Source organism: Triturus cristatus, chromosome 12 (genome assembly GCF_964204655.1).
Source record: "Triturus cristatus chromosome 12, aTriCri1.1, whole genome shotgun sequence".
NCBI classification, from domain to species: Eukaryota; Metazoa; Chordata; class Amphibia; order Caudata; family Salamandridae; genus Triturus; species Triturus cristatus.
In genome coordinates, this window is record NC_140595.1 from 23,989,231 (window position 1) to 24,005,723 (window position 16,493).

Below are 16,493 nucleotides of genomic sequence, written 5' to 3' on the forward strand. Positions count from 1 at the left end.
GTATCGTACTTTAACTGGTGATTCCAGTACCGGTATTCTTTGTTGTCTGTAGTTGTTTATCTGTTTATTAAATTATCCTTAAACCTCCATTTCTCTGGTCCGTCGTCTGTTTGTCCCAACCCCGAGAAAGCCAGGACGTTACACTTCCCCAGCCCTGAAGTAGTCACGGGTTACTTCCCTCATGTGACTAAACACGTAATGGCTGGTTGTTTTTTAGGTCTCGCCTGGCAAAAGCAGCGCATATGCTGCTCCCCTTTTGTAATAGATTCTGTTAATGGCTTTCGTGCACGCGTCTGCATGGACAAACATGGCTGCTCTTGCCATTTGTCCATAGCAGACAGCATGCGTGTGTCCGTACGGACTGTGGACAGTCCGACGCCATTTTGCGAAGAAGCTTTCGTTGTCATAGCAATGAAAAGGCCGCTTCCTGTACGCAGCTTGTTTGTTTTACGATCGCTTTCACTTTCGCAATCGCTTTCTCTGATCGCTTTCACTGCCACTTCTTTGCATTTGCCTTGGAGGATGAATAACTAGAGTACAGTTATGACAGTTTGCAGAAGGAGGGGTAAATGTACTTCCAGCCTTTGCCGCCGCTGCAGCCAGGGCCCCCTGGCCCTCGAGGCCCGGGGGCGCTCTTTTTCGGCAACCCCAGAACCTTTATTATGCTTTGATTTTTTTTCTTATTTTCTTCTGGGTAATAGTTTTTTTTATTCTACGCCTGTAGCTTCTCCTGCCAAATTATGAACTTTCTATATTGCCGTCTCTAAGACAGTAGCTTCATCGCAAACCTGCCCACTGGATACATGACCAAACTGCAGCACCCGGAGCTGCAGCCACCGCCACCTGCTGCGGTGTCTGCCGCTCCTGCTCAGCAGCCTCCTCCCACCGTGCCCTCGCTGGCCCCTTAGAGACGCCAGTCTGCCTCAGTCGGCAGCAGCTTTTTCACTGCACTATCCAATGCCGTGAAGCAAACGGCGGCCGCTGCCTCGGTGGGGCTGGTAGAGCAGACCATGGCGGCGACAGGACAAGCCAAGAAGTTCAAACAGCTCCTGGTCAATGACAGCCACGTGTTAACTGGTAAGTGGTGCATGGCATGCAAGTGTCTGGCACAGGCAACATGACTGAGTCCTGTGCCCGCCCAGCTTGGTGACCACAGAGAGAACATACAACATCCCCATGGGGGTGCGAGGACGAGAGAAAGCAGGCATGTTCAACAGACGGGTAGTCTAAGACATCCTTTTGCGTTTAGAGGCATATATACAAGTGTGAAAAACATCTGCCATGTAGGTTCTCTCTCTCTCCCCTTTATTTTATTACACAGAAGTATTAAACTCTGGTACTCCGGTGCTTGGAGTTGGCCTACAGTTCTTTCTGGATTGCAGTCAACATTGCATCTTCATTGCTTTTGTTGCACTGTCCTTCATTGTGTCTTATGGGGAAAGATGCGAGCCTCGGCGGACTTGCATTTTATCAACATAGCCATTATTGGAAATTGCAGGCAAAGGGTGGTTCTCGCTGAATAATAAGAGGGGGGTGAAATGAAGTCTCCACTGCCCCACATAATAGGATATTCATTTATGTGAAAGAAACCAGACTAAAGGGTTTCTTTACTTACTTATATTGTAGCAGGGGTGGATACTGAAGAGCTAATCGAAAGCTCAACTCTCAAGCTAATCGAAGACCAAGTGGAGATGCTTCCGCAGACACAAATTCATTGCTCCGTCTCTTGGCAAATGGAGCGGCGCTGCTTGAAGCCTTCAGGAGACTCATGAAGGTGGGAATACATACGCATTCAGGTTCAGGGAGCAGAGGGACTACCGGGCAAGAGATAGAAGCACACAACCAGGAGCACATTATTAAGGATGCACCCAAGTTAAGGCAACGGCAATAGATACATTTTTTATTCTTGTAAGCTCCCATGCAGATCACCTGTTGGGGATTATGCGCGTATAGTCATCTTATGGTATGAACAGCCGTGCCAACCTCCGTGTGTCACGCAATATCAATGCTCTATGCCTACTCTCAAGGTGAAAAGCTGATATCACACAGTAGGTACAACGTGAGCTGGAAACCCACGCAGAGAGCAAGTTCGTGTTTGGGGGATGTGGGTGCTCACTGTCTGTTAGGGGCTTTACAACCTCCGCAGCACGCTGGAGACTGCCTCAGAAGCCTCTATTTGTTTATAGAGGAGTGCCCCATCATTGTTGGACAACTGGAGATGGACTAGGGGGCTGTTACCGCTGCAGGTCCCATCCCTTTGAGGCCTCGCACAATCAAAACAATCATCAAAGTGGAGAGGTCTGCACCTATAAGGAAGGATCCAGGATAGGCTGGAGAGTTGAAGGGGACCTCTTTTTTCCTTACATAGGGTCATGTTGTTGTCCCTCAGGTGACTTCTCCCCAGATTAGTGCGAGTGACTTGATTTTCCCTCTGTGCCTGTGCAGAGTGGGAGATGTTCATGGCAGAACAATTAGTTAGCCTGCACCCTTCCGAGTTCAACCTACGGAAGCCTCAAAGAGCAGAGTGTGATCATCACTATAAGAATGGGTGCCAGGCTCCTGCTTCCTTTCTTAGTGCAGTCAATTTTTTCACCAGGCTGCTCGTAAGGCGTGTATCAATCAGTTTGCTGTGTGCTATGCTGAACTGTAATCACAGCTGAGCGCCGGTATCTTTACATTGAACACCTGTTAGTGATTGGTTTGCTGTCGGGTCGGCGGAGGCAATCGCAGTGGGTCAGTTTGGATGGATTGTCCAATATTTCCAGCTAGGCGGAGTTATTAAGTATTTCTTGAGATGGGCCTGGGCAGCGGCAGCCAGGAGTCCGCAGCACGGATGAGCACTGCTTCGAGCCAAGACCATGATGAATTGCGCTGTGAAATCTAGAAATGGGGGCTCTTGTGTTAGCTTTAAGGTGCACGACACCTCCATTGGCGCTTTTCATGCCTGCAGAAGGCTTTACAACAGCCCAACAAACCTCTGGACGTGGCAAGAAATTGTAAAATAGTTCGATAAAAATTATCTTCCTTTTAATGGCGTGATTTAAGGCACCCCGTCTTTGGGTTTAATTCAGTGTTCATCATGGCCTCGAACGCACTTTCAAGATAACTGCTGTCTGGGAAGTACTCCAGTATTTTATAAAGTGCTTTTTTTGACCAGCACTTGTCAGGAAGAAGGCTGACACGAACACGGGTTTTCCTGAATGGATATAAACCAAGAAATCACTTCCTCTTCAGTCTGAACGCCACGTTAATGCCCCTGGGAGCTGCTTAGGTCGAGCCAGGGTGCACGCGCTGCTCTGCGAGGCTTCTTGTGAGCACTCTAAACTATTCCGTGTGGATCTGACTCCTTCCACGCATAGGATTGGCTTATTTTGTGGGTCTTTCAATAAAGAAAGCACACAAATGGCTAAAAGGCGCGCGCACATGTCCCACCTTTTTTGATGATCACTCCCACAGCGTTTTGCTCTTGGGAGCGAGCAGCAGAGCGCAGGGTGGCAGCTGCATTCCTCGTGGGTCAGGTTACACAACGCGCCATGCTTTTGCTTGTTTTACAAGCATGACTGACAAAACGTGGATGCAAGTAAAAATCTGAAATGTTTTGGCTTCTCATACTCAACAAGGGGAAACTTAGGATTGCACCTCTTGGAGATCATTCATTTTCCGCTCAGCTCACGTTCATTTTCATTGTGTATATTGATAAAGCACTTATTAAATTCAAGTTTCATGAAGCGCGGTAGCCGTGTTGATGAAAAAGGTGCACAGCCCCCAAGCTCCATCTTCCAGCATGGCGGCTGCACCTTTCTTTCATTAGCGCGGCACCCACTTGTTTTAGGAAGATAAGAGGTAAGACTGACGGGTGCGCTGGGTCTCTTTATAGGAGTGGTTAATCTCAATGGAAACTTTACGGGGAAGATTTTAATTAATTCACAAACTTTGTGGGAATGTGCACACACGCTTCTTTGAGCTGCCTTGTTTTCCGTTTTAGCCCTCCCTCCCTCCCGTTAGTATATGGAAACAATAGCCATGCTACTGTACCCGGTCTTTATCGCTTACTCTCCAAACACAAGCAGCATCTCCTGGCTTTCTCTGTGTTGGCTAACGGCACAACTAGTGTGTTAACGTTTATTTCCCCCTCACCCTTCCTCATAACGAAGGCTGCTTTTCTCATGACAGACATAGTCACTGCCTGACTGAATTGGCCAGTTTAGATTAATACTGCAAGCATGTTGGTGCTGATAGTGCCAAAAACGCATATATCGGCGTTGGTCTCCCTCTCTTAAAAAGACACAGCAGTCTTCTTGCTCGGCGCGAAAATAGTGCAGTCCTACCCTGCTTACGGTAACGGCACATCAGCTGCGGGCACATGTTTTCTTCAGTTTTTGCCTTGTTATCTTTAGTTATTTCATTTCTTAACTCAGCCTTACCCCTTAACAAAACGCCTTAAACAAGCATTTACAATGCAATGGTCTCGGCAATATTATAGGTAGAGCTATTGGTATTGCTCATTTATCATTTGTCATTTATCAAATGGCATTGTCATTTCTATTGGCATTAGCTTTTTTTTTGCATATGTGATACCTATTGCATTAGCAGTGAGGTAGTGAGAGAGTGAGGTAGTGATCTTTTTAGAGAGAGAAGTAGTGAGGTAGTGATATAGATAGAGGGGAGTAGTGATGTATAGAGAGTTATGTAGTGAGAGAGAGAGGTAGTGAAAGAGTGAGTTAGTGAGAGAGGTATTTTCTGACGTAGTGAGATAGAAAAAGTGTGTGAGGTAGTGAGAGAGAAAGATTGAGGTAGTGAAAGAGAGAGTGAGGTAGTGAGGGATGTTGTGAGGTATTAAGATAGAAACAGAGAGTGATGTAGTGAAGTAGTGAGATAGAGTGAGGTAGTGAAAGAGTGAGTGTAAGTGACTTAGTGTATTTGAGAGAGTGAGGTAGTGAGATAGAGAGAGTGAATTAGTGATTTAGAAAGAGAGAGTGAAGTTGTGAGGTAGTGAGAGAGTGATGTAGTGAAGTTTTGAGAGAGTGTGTTGTGAGGTAGTGAGAGTGAGATAGAAATAGATAGTGATGTAGTGATAGAGAGTGAGGTAGTGAGATAGAGAGAGAGTGTGTGGCTCATCGATTCCAATATAATATACTTTAATGAACTCGAGCGCAACTCGCCCCACCCCCGACGCCATAACCACACTCTTAAACCATCTACCTTACCGAAGCACATGTATCACATTGAAATGCCTTTTACAAATGCCTCAGCCTTTCTGCTCCAAGCACGGCAGACGATCCCCTGCCCCCGCGTGTGCACCAATCACTCATTTAGCCCCCAACTAGCCTGCAGCTTCCATCCGTCGGACCCGGTCCCGTGCTCATCCTCTCGGCATAGAAGCGCAGCTCGTCGGCGCGAGCCAAGGTTGTCTGTATGCGCTCGTGCCGCACCAGCGCCGTCAGCAAGTTCCGCAGCAGGTCCAGGCACGAGCGGGGCCCCTGCCCCATGCGGCGAGCTACGCGGCCATGAGAAATCCACAGAGCAGATGAGGAGCACACACGCTGCTGATCTTGGCTCCGGTGGGAGTAGAACTTTTGCTTGTTTTCGTGTAGAGTGTTTGTGCAAGGTAAGTTTGCACATTCACGCTGGATGCGTGAGAAGCCACGGCTTCTTATCTCTGCAGTCCGGATGATGGTATGTAGGAAACTGATCCAAGCGATAAGAAATCCGTCCATGGCCAAACTGATGCCCCGCCTCTTGCCCCCAGCCCCACGTATGTACCGCTTCCAGCCCCCACTGATGGGGCCGGCCCCATACCCCGCTTCCAGCCGTAGAACACACTGCACCAAAATCAGCTTTCGGCCTTCTGCACCACCGATGTACCGCTTCCGGCCCCAAGACCCATTGTGCCTCAGTCTGCTTCCGGCCCAACGATCCACTGAGGTACCGCTTCCGGCCCAAGGACACGCTGAGTCGCAGCTTCCGGTCAATGATGCACTGATTCCAGCCATATACAGAGCCTCAATACATAAAAATACACTCACTCCCGACCACGAAGAAAGAACGTGACTATGGAACGGATGTAACAATAATAAAAACGACAATAGTAGCAACGAAAACAACAACGATATTAATATGAATCAGAGTATTTATACTAACTGCAGCAATATCGGCGCGCACGCGCACACCTCCGCAAAGATTAGCTCGTATTTTACACCAGAGAGTTGGCAGTTCGCGGGCTGCAACACGTTTGCTTCTTCCGAAGACAATGTGTTTTTGTTGCAAAGCCGTCTGTTTACTATGATTCTGACACAAACATACCAAGGCTCCTAAAACATTACACGTTTTTGCTACAATCCACTTTTGGGAGGGGTTTTCCACCTCAGCAGATTCGGCATGAGGCGCGCGCTGCGTTCTTTTCCGATGTTGTTTAAGTTAATATCACTTTGTTTGTGGAAACATTCAAGCTTGAAGTGGTCGGCGATCAATTCTTGGCAGAAATACCAACACGCCTCAAAGCGAATCCCTCTGATGGTTTTGACCAAAATTGATAAATCGGTTGCACGTGAACTTAATCCGAGGAGGATGCGTTCAGTTTCACAGAAGAAAATTCATATTATAAATTGGGTCAGTGACGTCGGTTACGCGGTGCATTATTGCAAAACAGTTTCCTCAACAGATGGAAACGTTTTTAGAGTTGGGAAGAGTAACAAGCACACCGCTGCCTTTCTCCGAGGCGAAGCAGAAATGCCTCGGAGAAAGGCAGCGGCGGTTTCGGATTCGTGTTTCTTTTTCTCTCCTCTTGCCATTGGCTGGAGGAGAGAAAAACACGCCCAAAAAGGGCGTGGCTAAAAAGTGGCAAGAACAGCACGGAACACGCCCCCGAATCTGAAAAAGACGGAGCCTATTTGGAGGGACGGCTCTCTCCTCCAATGGCTGGCCTCCGTTTAGGAAGCCAGCCAATAGAGGAGAGCCAAAAAGAGAAGCGGGCTAAATAGCCACTAAGAAACATAAGATCTCCGGACTTCCGGTTCTGCCTTCGGCAGACCGGATGGTCCCTCGACCTAAAAATGTATTGTTGCAATTGAACTGTGCCGAGTCAGATTAAAAGATGTGCACTTTTTATTGTTTACAAGGCAGACAAATAAAATCCCTCTCCTATGGGCTCACCATACTTGTGATCATTACGCACTGTTAACAGTGAAACAAGACCCTCGATAAAACCCTTCTCCGTCTCTTTCACTTGCCATAAATGACCTTTTAAGAGTGCCACACTTGTATGTTGATCTCAGTGCTGCATGTAGAACACATTACTATGTGCATGCCTCGTACTTTACGTGTGTGTCTCAGTGTGGTGGCTGTCCAGCAATGCCCGACCCCAACCCCGGAAATGTTTTCATTTACAAAGATGTGCTTCATTACAGTCGAAAAGTTGTACATACATCACCAACATCTACACTTTTCTACAAAATTAATGATTTGATTTCTGTCCATGTTTTCTATTTTTTAATGTTAATCCCTCTTTTATGCCTTTCCCTGAAACAAATTCCCTTCTCCGTGAAAAGCAGGTTCTTTGTCAGACATGCGCTGCAGTCACTGAATTTGTGCCTGAGAAATGTAGTATATTTTACCACCACCCACCTCCTCTCCCCCACCGCTCTCCGACCATTCGCCAAATATAACTTTGAGCACACTCAGTTAATGTTTTTTCTTTTGTCTTCCTTGACAAGTCCCATCCAAGGCTTAACAATAAAGAAAGAGGAGACGGAAACCATTCCCTGTGTGGGAGGAGTTGCGCTTCAGTGATTAAGTTGTTTACTGTGAAACATGGAAACCAGAGTTGTAATCCCAGGTTCCCACTGAAACATTGAGTAATCCTGGGCAAGTTACTTTATCCGCTTTTGCTTATCAGCCTTCTCCCCATCTCCAGTTCTTTGATGTACCTAAATATTTAAGATTAACTTACAAACATCCCTAGTTACAATAGCATGCTAAATCCATTTCCTAAGTATGGATAGAACAGTCTACCGGTGGGTACATAACCCCGTCGTACTGTGGTTTCAAAGGTGTTGTCTGCTGTCTTGACTTGCTTTATTTGCCTAGTACCACATACCTTGTTAATAGCTTTGGGACCATACTTTTCTAACCACTATACCTCTGTTTAGGTGGAGCCTGTGCTGACTGCTTTGCGAAGGACTTCTTGGGTTACTTCCAAAAGCCTCCTTGGGAATGCATTCTGCCCATTACTTACAGTTGGCTTCATGTTTTGTAATTCACAGTTGCTTGCTTTCTGTTTGCTGGCTTTATTTATTTTAGGCTGTCCAGCATCTACCATCTTTGTCCCACCCATGGTGCATAGCCTGTTTATTTTGTGCTGCATAACTAAACACTTTAAAGGTCCCAAAGGCGAGACCTATTGGCTATGCCAATGCTTGTTCTTTGTTGCAATATTAAAGCCATTTGAATAACATACTGGTGTTGACCACAGATATTTGTGCAATACGAAACATTTCAACCATTGTTATAACCCCATTACGTGTGCCCAGGACAATGTTTTCATTATTCGCGTGGGTTTTCAACTCCCACATTTACGGGGGTTACAGGGTATTTCCCCTGACCTGGCAGCACCATGCATACTCTGAGCATAGCAGACACCACGCAAACTAGTCTGAGCGCCAATCTTCCTGTCTTTTCTAAAAACCCTACACCGACAAGGCACCTTCACTTCACGATACAGACCAACCAGACCACCACCCTTCGAGGCATCCTCATCTACAGACCTCCCCCCGCACCCTTCACCGACATCATCCTGCAAAGCCATCACCTCCACCGACTACACCTTGCTGGGAGACCCCAGCTTTCACTGCAACAACCTCCAAAACATTAACTCCTTCTCCCTCCTGGACAACATCCTCAACATCTGACTCAAACAGATCATACCAAAAGCTACGCACTCAGCAGGACACACCCTCGACCGCATCTTCACAGCAGGAAACTCCCATCACCTTTAGCCACACCTCCGAACTCTCATGGAAGGACCCTCACTGCGTCTACTTTACTTTCAAAACCATCATCACCAGCTCACTGCCTCTCAGCAGTTCTGCTCCCACCGGCTCGAACGACGACCCTACCACCGCCGCCCAAACCCTGCACAATTGGCGCACTAACTGCGCAAACACCATCGCCACCTAAAGAAAACTACCGACCCACACGCCAAGAGAGACAGCTGGTTCTCTGTCAAACTCCAAGTTTCAAGACGATCCTGCAGATGCCTAAAAAGATATGGAGGAACTAAAAAACTGCAGCGGACTTTTACAACTTCAAAGTAGCCACCACCATCCACCACAAGCTCATCAGACACACAAAGAAGAAAGCACTCCAGGACAGAATATCCACCCACGCACACAACAGCAACGAATTCTTCGGCATCATCAGTGACTTTGCACAACCCAACAGTGAGACTACCGCCATCCCCCCCCCCTCCCAGGACCGCTGCGACAGACTCAGCATCTTCTTCCGCCAAAAAAGCAGGACCATCTACGACAACTTCGACGACTACAACCCACACCCGGATGCCACACTCACCATCCCCGACACCACGCAGCCAACACTCAACAGCTGGACTGTCCTCTTCATCGATGACACCGTGAAGACCCTGAAGTCAATCACTCCAGAAGCCTCATGGACCCCTGCCCCTACCACAAAGCAGCTGGCATCATCGCCCCCGAGCTTCGACGAATCATCAACCGCTCCTTTGAGACCGCCTCCTTCCCCGACGACTGGAAACAGGCAGAGATCAACCCTTCTCCTTAGAAGACCCTCGGTTGACCCCACCGACCTCAAAAACTTCAGACCAACCTCCTTACTCCAGTACCCAGCGAAAGTCATTGAAAAAGCCAACTAGTCTCTTTCATAGAAGAAAACATCTTCGACTCCTCCCAATCCTGTTTCAGGAAAAACCACAGCACCGAAACGGCCCTAATTGCCGCAACAGACTACATTCGCTCCCTCCTCGACTGAGGAGAGACTGTGGCCTCATCCTCCTGGAACTCTCCGTGGCCTTCAACACCGTATCTCACAGCTCCCTAGCCAGAAGACTGCACGACGCAGGAATCCACCACAAGGCCCTCTACTGGATCCAGTCATTCCTAGCCGGCTGAACACAGAGGGTCAGACTCCCACCATTCCTCTCAGACCCAACACCGACCACCTGCGGAGATCCCCAAGGACCATCCATCAGCCCCACCCTGTTCAACGTCTACATGGCTCTGCTCACTCCCCTCGTCAGATCAATGGACTCAACATGGTACCCTACGCAGACTACACCCAACTCATCCTTTCTTTATCCAACGAACCCCACATAACAAACACAACTTCCAAGAAGGAATGGAAGCAGTCGCTAGGTGGATGAAGAACAGCTGCCTACAACTCAACTCGGACAAAACTGAAGTACTCATCATAGGCCCTCAACAAGATGCATGAAACACCATCTGGTGGCCCCCCACCCTCGGTAAACCTCCCTCCCCATCCAACAACACATGCAACCTTGGACTCAACCTGGACTCCAACTCAAAATGACCCATCAAATCAACACTGTCACCTCCGCGTTTCCACACCCTCCACGAAAGAACTGCAACTGGATTACTCTCCAGCACAGGAAAACCATCACCCACGCTCTCATCAGCAGCAGACTGGACTACGGCAATGCACTCCACTCCGGGATCAACAAAAACCTCACCAGCAAACTCCAGAATGCCTCCGCCAGACTAGTCCTCAACCTACCTCACCACTGCCACATCACAGAACACCTGCGGGCACTACATTGGCTCCCGTGAAAAAGAGAATCACCTTCAAGCTTCTCACGTACGCCCACAAAGCCCTCCACAACCACCGCCTCTAGTTCCACGCACCCCAGAGATCCCGCCTCTCAGCCCAGCTCTCCCTAGCTAGAGTGCCGCGCATCAAGACAACCAGAACAGAAGGAAGCTAAGACATGGAACACCCTACCACTCCACCTCTGTCAAACATCAACACTCTCCAAGTTCATGAATGACCTTAAAACCTGGTTCTTTGACGAACCCTAATGAACATCCTGGAGCTGCGCCCCCAGCGCCTTGAGTAGTTGCACTTCCCCAACACCGATTGATTGACCTGCCAGTGTCCCCTCAGCAGACACCGCGTGCCACTACCTGTCAGTCTCTCTCTCTCTCGGGCTCTCAGCACCATTAACCCCCCACCTGCCAGTGCGCTCTCAGCAGGTACTGTGTGCCCCTACCCGTCAGTGCCTCCTCTGGCTCTCAGCGATATAACCCCCACCCGCCTGTGCCCTCTCAGCAGGCACTGTGTGCCCCTACCCGTCATTGCCTCTCAGTGCTATAACCCCCCACCTGCCAGTGCCCTCTCGGCAGGCACTGTGTGCCCCTACCCATTAGTGCCTCCTCGACTCAGCACCATGAACCCTCCACCTGCCAGTGCCCTCTCAGCAGGCACCATGTGCCCCTACCTGTCAGTGTCTCCTCGGGCTCTCAGCACTATGACCCCTACACCTGCTAGTGCCCTCACAGCACACACTGTGTGCCCCTGTCAGTGCCTCCTCGGTTTTCAGCACCATGACCCCTCCACCTGCCAGTGTCCTCTCATCAGACACCATGTGCCCCCGTCAGTGCCTTATCATCTGTACTGTGTCCTTACATCCACATTGGTCTGGAGCATGGACCCCTAACTAATGTTGGGGTTGTTTTATTATTGTTTCGTGTTTCGTCTAATTGCAATCCAGTTACGGACTCACACTGTACTGCCTGTTGTAAATACTTTAAGTTGCTTCTCTTATCAAGACAAGGTGCACCTTGTAGCATGGGGTAATCATGTTTTATATTAATCTGCTCCAATACCACTTCTCTCTCGCATCTGAACACACCAACTATTTTCCTCTTTATTATGAATTTGTTTCCCTCAAGAACTATTTTTGCTTCGTTTAGGCAACCCTCTTTTTGCTTAATGAGTCATAATTTCACTCTTCACCAGTTTATTGACCTAATCCTCGTTTTCAAGACTGTGCTACCCTACGGTTTTCAGTTCTCTAGAATGTCTATTGTCAATTGGGTTTTCCTTGTTTCTTTTCTTGTTGGTTTATTTAGGCCACCTTAGTTTTGTTTTTGAATTTTTTTGAGTGACTTAATTTAACTTGTGGAGGCGTTTAACCTTCACCCACATCTTGACTTAGCCCTTATTCTGTAGCAGGGCCTCTGCGCATTCACGTGCTTTTTTCATACTCACTTCCGGTTTACTGACCGGGGTTTGAGTTAACGCTCTAGTCCCTTGAAACTTTTTTCGATATTTAAACGGAAGCCATTATTTCCTTACTCTTCCGGTATCGAAGGATCGCTTCAACCCATATAAGTACTCGCCTGTACCCTATTCCAGGATCACGAAAGGTAAGCCTTGATTCCAGATAGAATTTGGCTCACATTATTAGTTTAACTGTATCGTAGTCTTAGACTATATTCTGACTACGTAAGAGTTCACCGGTTACCATTTCCACAGCTGTGAACACGATCATTTAGACGGAATCTTGTTCCGTTTCTGAACTAGTTACCGTTATCAAAGTTGTGGTGATAGTTTCACTTTTAACGCTTGCGCCATGACCCTGAGATTAATTTTGCCACCATTACGATTTACACATTTTTGGACGTGTGTATTTATTACCTTCTTGATTAGTCCCAATAGTTTGACGTTAATTGTAGCTGAGGTGCTCATGAGAATACTTTGTTTTACCTCAGTTAAGCATACTACTCTATGGAGTACTTGTATCAACCGTTCCCAACTTATCATGACATGTTATGCTCTTAATCATGGGCCTTACGGTTGGCTCTTGTTTTTGTTACATATATTTTTTGTCACTGGTGATAGCTCTCTATTGTTCCATTATATAGTTGGAGACTGTTGACCGCTCATGTTTGACATACAGGGTCTCTAAACGCTCATTGGCATGATTTACCTACCAAGTGCAAGCATACATACCCAGTGCATAGTTGCTATGTAAGCATTTTTTTATTCTCACGATCCCCTTTTTCGCCTAATTATACTCATATTCCATATCCTTCTTTCTTCTCCAGTGCTCCTGTCCTGGTACTTACCTTAATTTATTCATTGCCCTTTGCTGTTAATCACCAACCTATTCAGCCGGGACGGAATTACAACCGGCGGAGAGGTGAGCGTTTGTTGCATCCTCTCAGTGACCTACTATATCTCTCACCATATTTATTGACTAGGCTTTCAGCCATTTTACTTAATTTCAGAATCTCCTATCTCAGACGATCTGCCCTACTGGTAATATGTATCCCTAGCATTTCTTTCACACTCTTTTGGAGCATTTGTGCATTATATTTTACCCACGGGTTATTTTTCTCTGGTGAAGGTCGCTTTCCCTCTAGGTTTGATCACACGTACAGATGTATCACTTATGGTCATACTGTTCAAAAAATCATTTCTTTATTTTTTATTGTAGGTCATCAACTACCATGCGGTTTATATTGTGGTATTTTTATTCTGGATGTTTTTCTTATAAATGGATTGTGTAATTTTCAATATATAATACATGTCACGTGCATTAAACTCATAGGGTTAGACACCAACACCGAACCTTGACTGAAGGCACTGTCCTTTTGTGTCTCGATGTCACATCTAGGTGACGGTCCTTTTTCTGCACTGGGAACCTTGCACATTATTGTCACACTGTATCGCCCTTTATTTCTACAGTATATTCCAATCATGGTATACTATGCTAATACATTGCTGTTTGTACATCTTGTAGCCCTGAAGAAGTCGTGGGTTCACACCTTGACGGAACACGTGTTGGCTGGGCATCTAATCACCGATTAAAACTACAAAGAAAGAAAACGCTACTTGACTGCTGTTATAATTGTATTCTTTGTGACTGACAGTAATTCAAACTGTTGATACTATCATGTGTGCACAGGTCATCTGTATTACTTAAATCGTAAGACTCCGGTCTACTTTGGGGGTTCAGGGTTATCCCCCCACCTGTAGCACCGTGCTAATTTACTTTGCTATATACTTTGCATACACCCGAGAAGGTGCCACCGCATACCGCATCACTTCAAACCCCCTGTGATATCTTGTACTGTGCGCCCCTGTCAGGGCCTCCTTGGTTTTCCGCACCATGATGCCAACACATGCCAGTGTCCTCTCATCAGACACCATGTGCCCCTGTCAGTGCCAACCTCTGGCTCTCAGCACCATGACTCCTCCACCTGCCAGTGCCCTCTCAGCAGACACCATGTGTCCTTCTCAGTGCCAACCTCGGGCTCTCAGCATCATGACCCGTCCACCTACCAGTGCCCTCTCATCAGACACCATGTGCCCCCCTACCTGTCCGTGCCTCCTCGGCTCTCAGCGCTATAAACCCTCCACCTGCCAGTGTCCTCTCAGCAGACACATGTCCACCTGTCAGTGCCAACCTCTGGCTCTCAGCACCATGACCCCTCCAGCTGCCAGTCTCCTCTCATCAGACACCATGTGCCCCTGTCAGTGCCTCCCTCGGGCTCTCAGCACCATGACCCCTCCACCTGGCAGTGCCCTCTCATCAGACACCATGAGCCCCTGCCAGTGCCTCCTCGGCTCTCAGCACCATGTCCCCTATACCTGCCAGTGTCCTCTCAGCAGACACATGTGCACCTGTCAGTGCCAACCTCTGGCTCTCAGCACCAGGACCTCTCCAGCTGCCAGTCTCCTCTCATCAGACACCATGTGCTCCTGTCAGTGCCTCCCTCGGGCTCTCAGCACCATGACCCCTCCACCTGGCAGTGCCCTCTCATCAGACACCATGAGCCCCTGCCAGTGCCTCCTCGGCTCTCAGCACCATGTCCCCTACACCTGCTAGTGCTCGTTCTCAGTCGGAAGCAGCCCTCCCTTCCCTCGGGCTCGAGTGCCCTTCCAGCTCCCGGGTCCGGGCGGCGGCACCGGGAGCGGCCACTCCACCGCTGACGCCGGGGTACCCAAGAGAAGGGAAGGCGTTTGTTATGGAACTAATAGAGGGAAAGTGGGGCCTTTTTAAATTCAATAAGATTTTATTGAGGTTTAACGACAAGACAATACAAAGTATTGAAGTGTACATAGAGAATTATCATCATAAATAAATATATTTGCTATATCAAGAAACATTCATAAATTTAAAACTAAACATTACAATAATGTAAAACCTCACATTCTAGGAATAATAAAGCATTTCTAAAGGGGGGGGGGGGGGTGTTGGTAAAGGGGGAGAATTAATGTCCCAATGCAGAACACAAATGGTAAGATGCGTTGGTGGAAGGGGTGGGGGGAATAAATAACCCCCCTCCCCGGAAGGAGCTCAGACACCCTCTGATGAGGAACTGAACACCGAGAGAAACAAACCGTGGGGTCCTCTGGGCAGGGCACTGGAGACACAGCCCAGGCCCCAGTGGAGGAGGGGACCCGGCCACCCCCCAGGCACAGCCCTGAGCACACCCCCGAGCACACCCCCGAGCACACCCCCGAGCACTCCTTCCTGCCCCACACCCAGCCCCCACTCTTACCCAGGGCCGCAGGCGGACAGGGACCCCTGGATCGGACTCCCCTCCCTCCGCTTCCGCCGCCGCTTCCTCCGCCGCCGCCGCCGCTGCTGGCAGATAATGCGCCCCTCACACATGGAGCCGCGGCGTCACATGGCCACGGAAGACAGACTGGAGAGGGGGGGGGGGGTACAGCGGCGAGGAAGACAGACGAGGGCCCTAGACAGCGACGACAGACTGCGGGGCAGAATGGGACCGTGGAGAGCAAAGACAGACTGAGGCACCCGACGCCCATGGAGAGCAAAAACAGACTAGAAAGGCAAGCAGCAGCAACTGCAGGAGGTTGAGAGGAAGAAGCCCCCTCTGGATCTCACTAAAGAGAAAACACTGCCCGCTTCAACTATCCAAGAGTGGGTGTGTACATTCGAAACTAGTCAATTTTCGACTTCAGAGCTGTTTTCACGTTTTCCATCTTTAAAACGTTTAAAGCGACGCTTAACTGAAGCCAAGAAGCTCTTACGCTTGCAATCCTGTCCTAGGAGTACTGCGGAGTGCTTGCCATTCCCACAGACATCCTGTGTATCATACCATTCCTTCCACTGCGTCCAGGGTTCAGGACAAGAGCGTTGCAAAGGTTTCCTCAAGGTTGAGTTCCCCGAGTAATAGTTTTAATACCCATCAATTCGATTGCAAAAATAAAGCACAGGGGCGTCTTAATAGGTACCTCGATTGCAAGTCTTATGTTATACCGAACATTTCCAAATATGCTCCTACTTTTATGGCACGGCTGCAAAGGAGGCTCACGAATAAGGCGAGGTATATTTGCAGTAGTGATAGTCTTCATTGCTCTTCCAGGCTCTTTCTAAAGATGGCCGCCACGACTACAGTTATTCGCCTGGGCTTTTTATTCAGTCCCATTTCTTTTTGCCATGCAGCAGCTCTGAAGCCTGCCACCGT

At 48.3% G+C, this 16,493-nt stretch overlaps 1 protein-coding gene across 4 annotated transcripts in view; it reads right to left on the minus strand.

The window, feature by feature from the left end:
• Positions 1-16,493, minus strand: part of GATAD2A (GATA zinc finger domain containing 2A) — a 398,521-nt gene that overhangs the window by 348,527 nt on the left and 33,501 nt on the right. The window contains exon 1 of one of the 4 annotated variants that reach the window (XM_085639713.1): positions 15,561-15,772. The exons of the other annotated variants lie outside the window; for them this stretch is intronic. The gene's annotated coding sequence lies outside the window, so the exon portion shown is untranslated. Of the gene's footprint in view, positions 1-15,560; positions 15,773-16,493 lie in introns of those variants that run through there. 4 annotated transcript variants of the gene reach the window in all.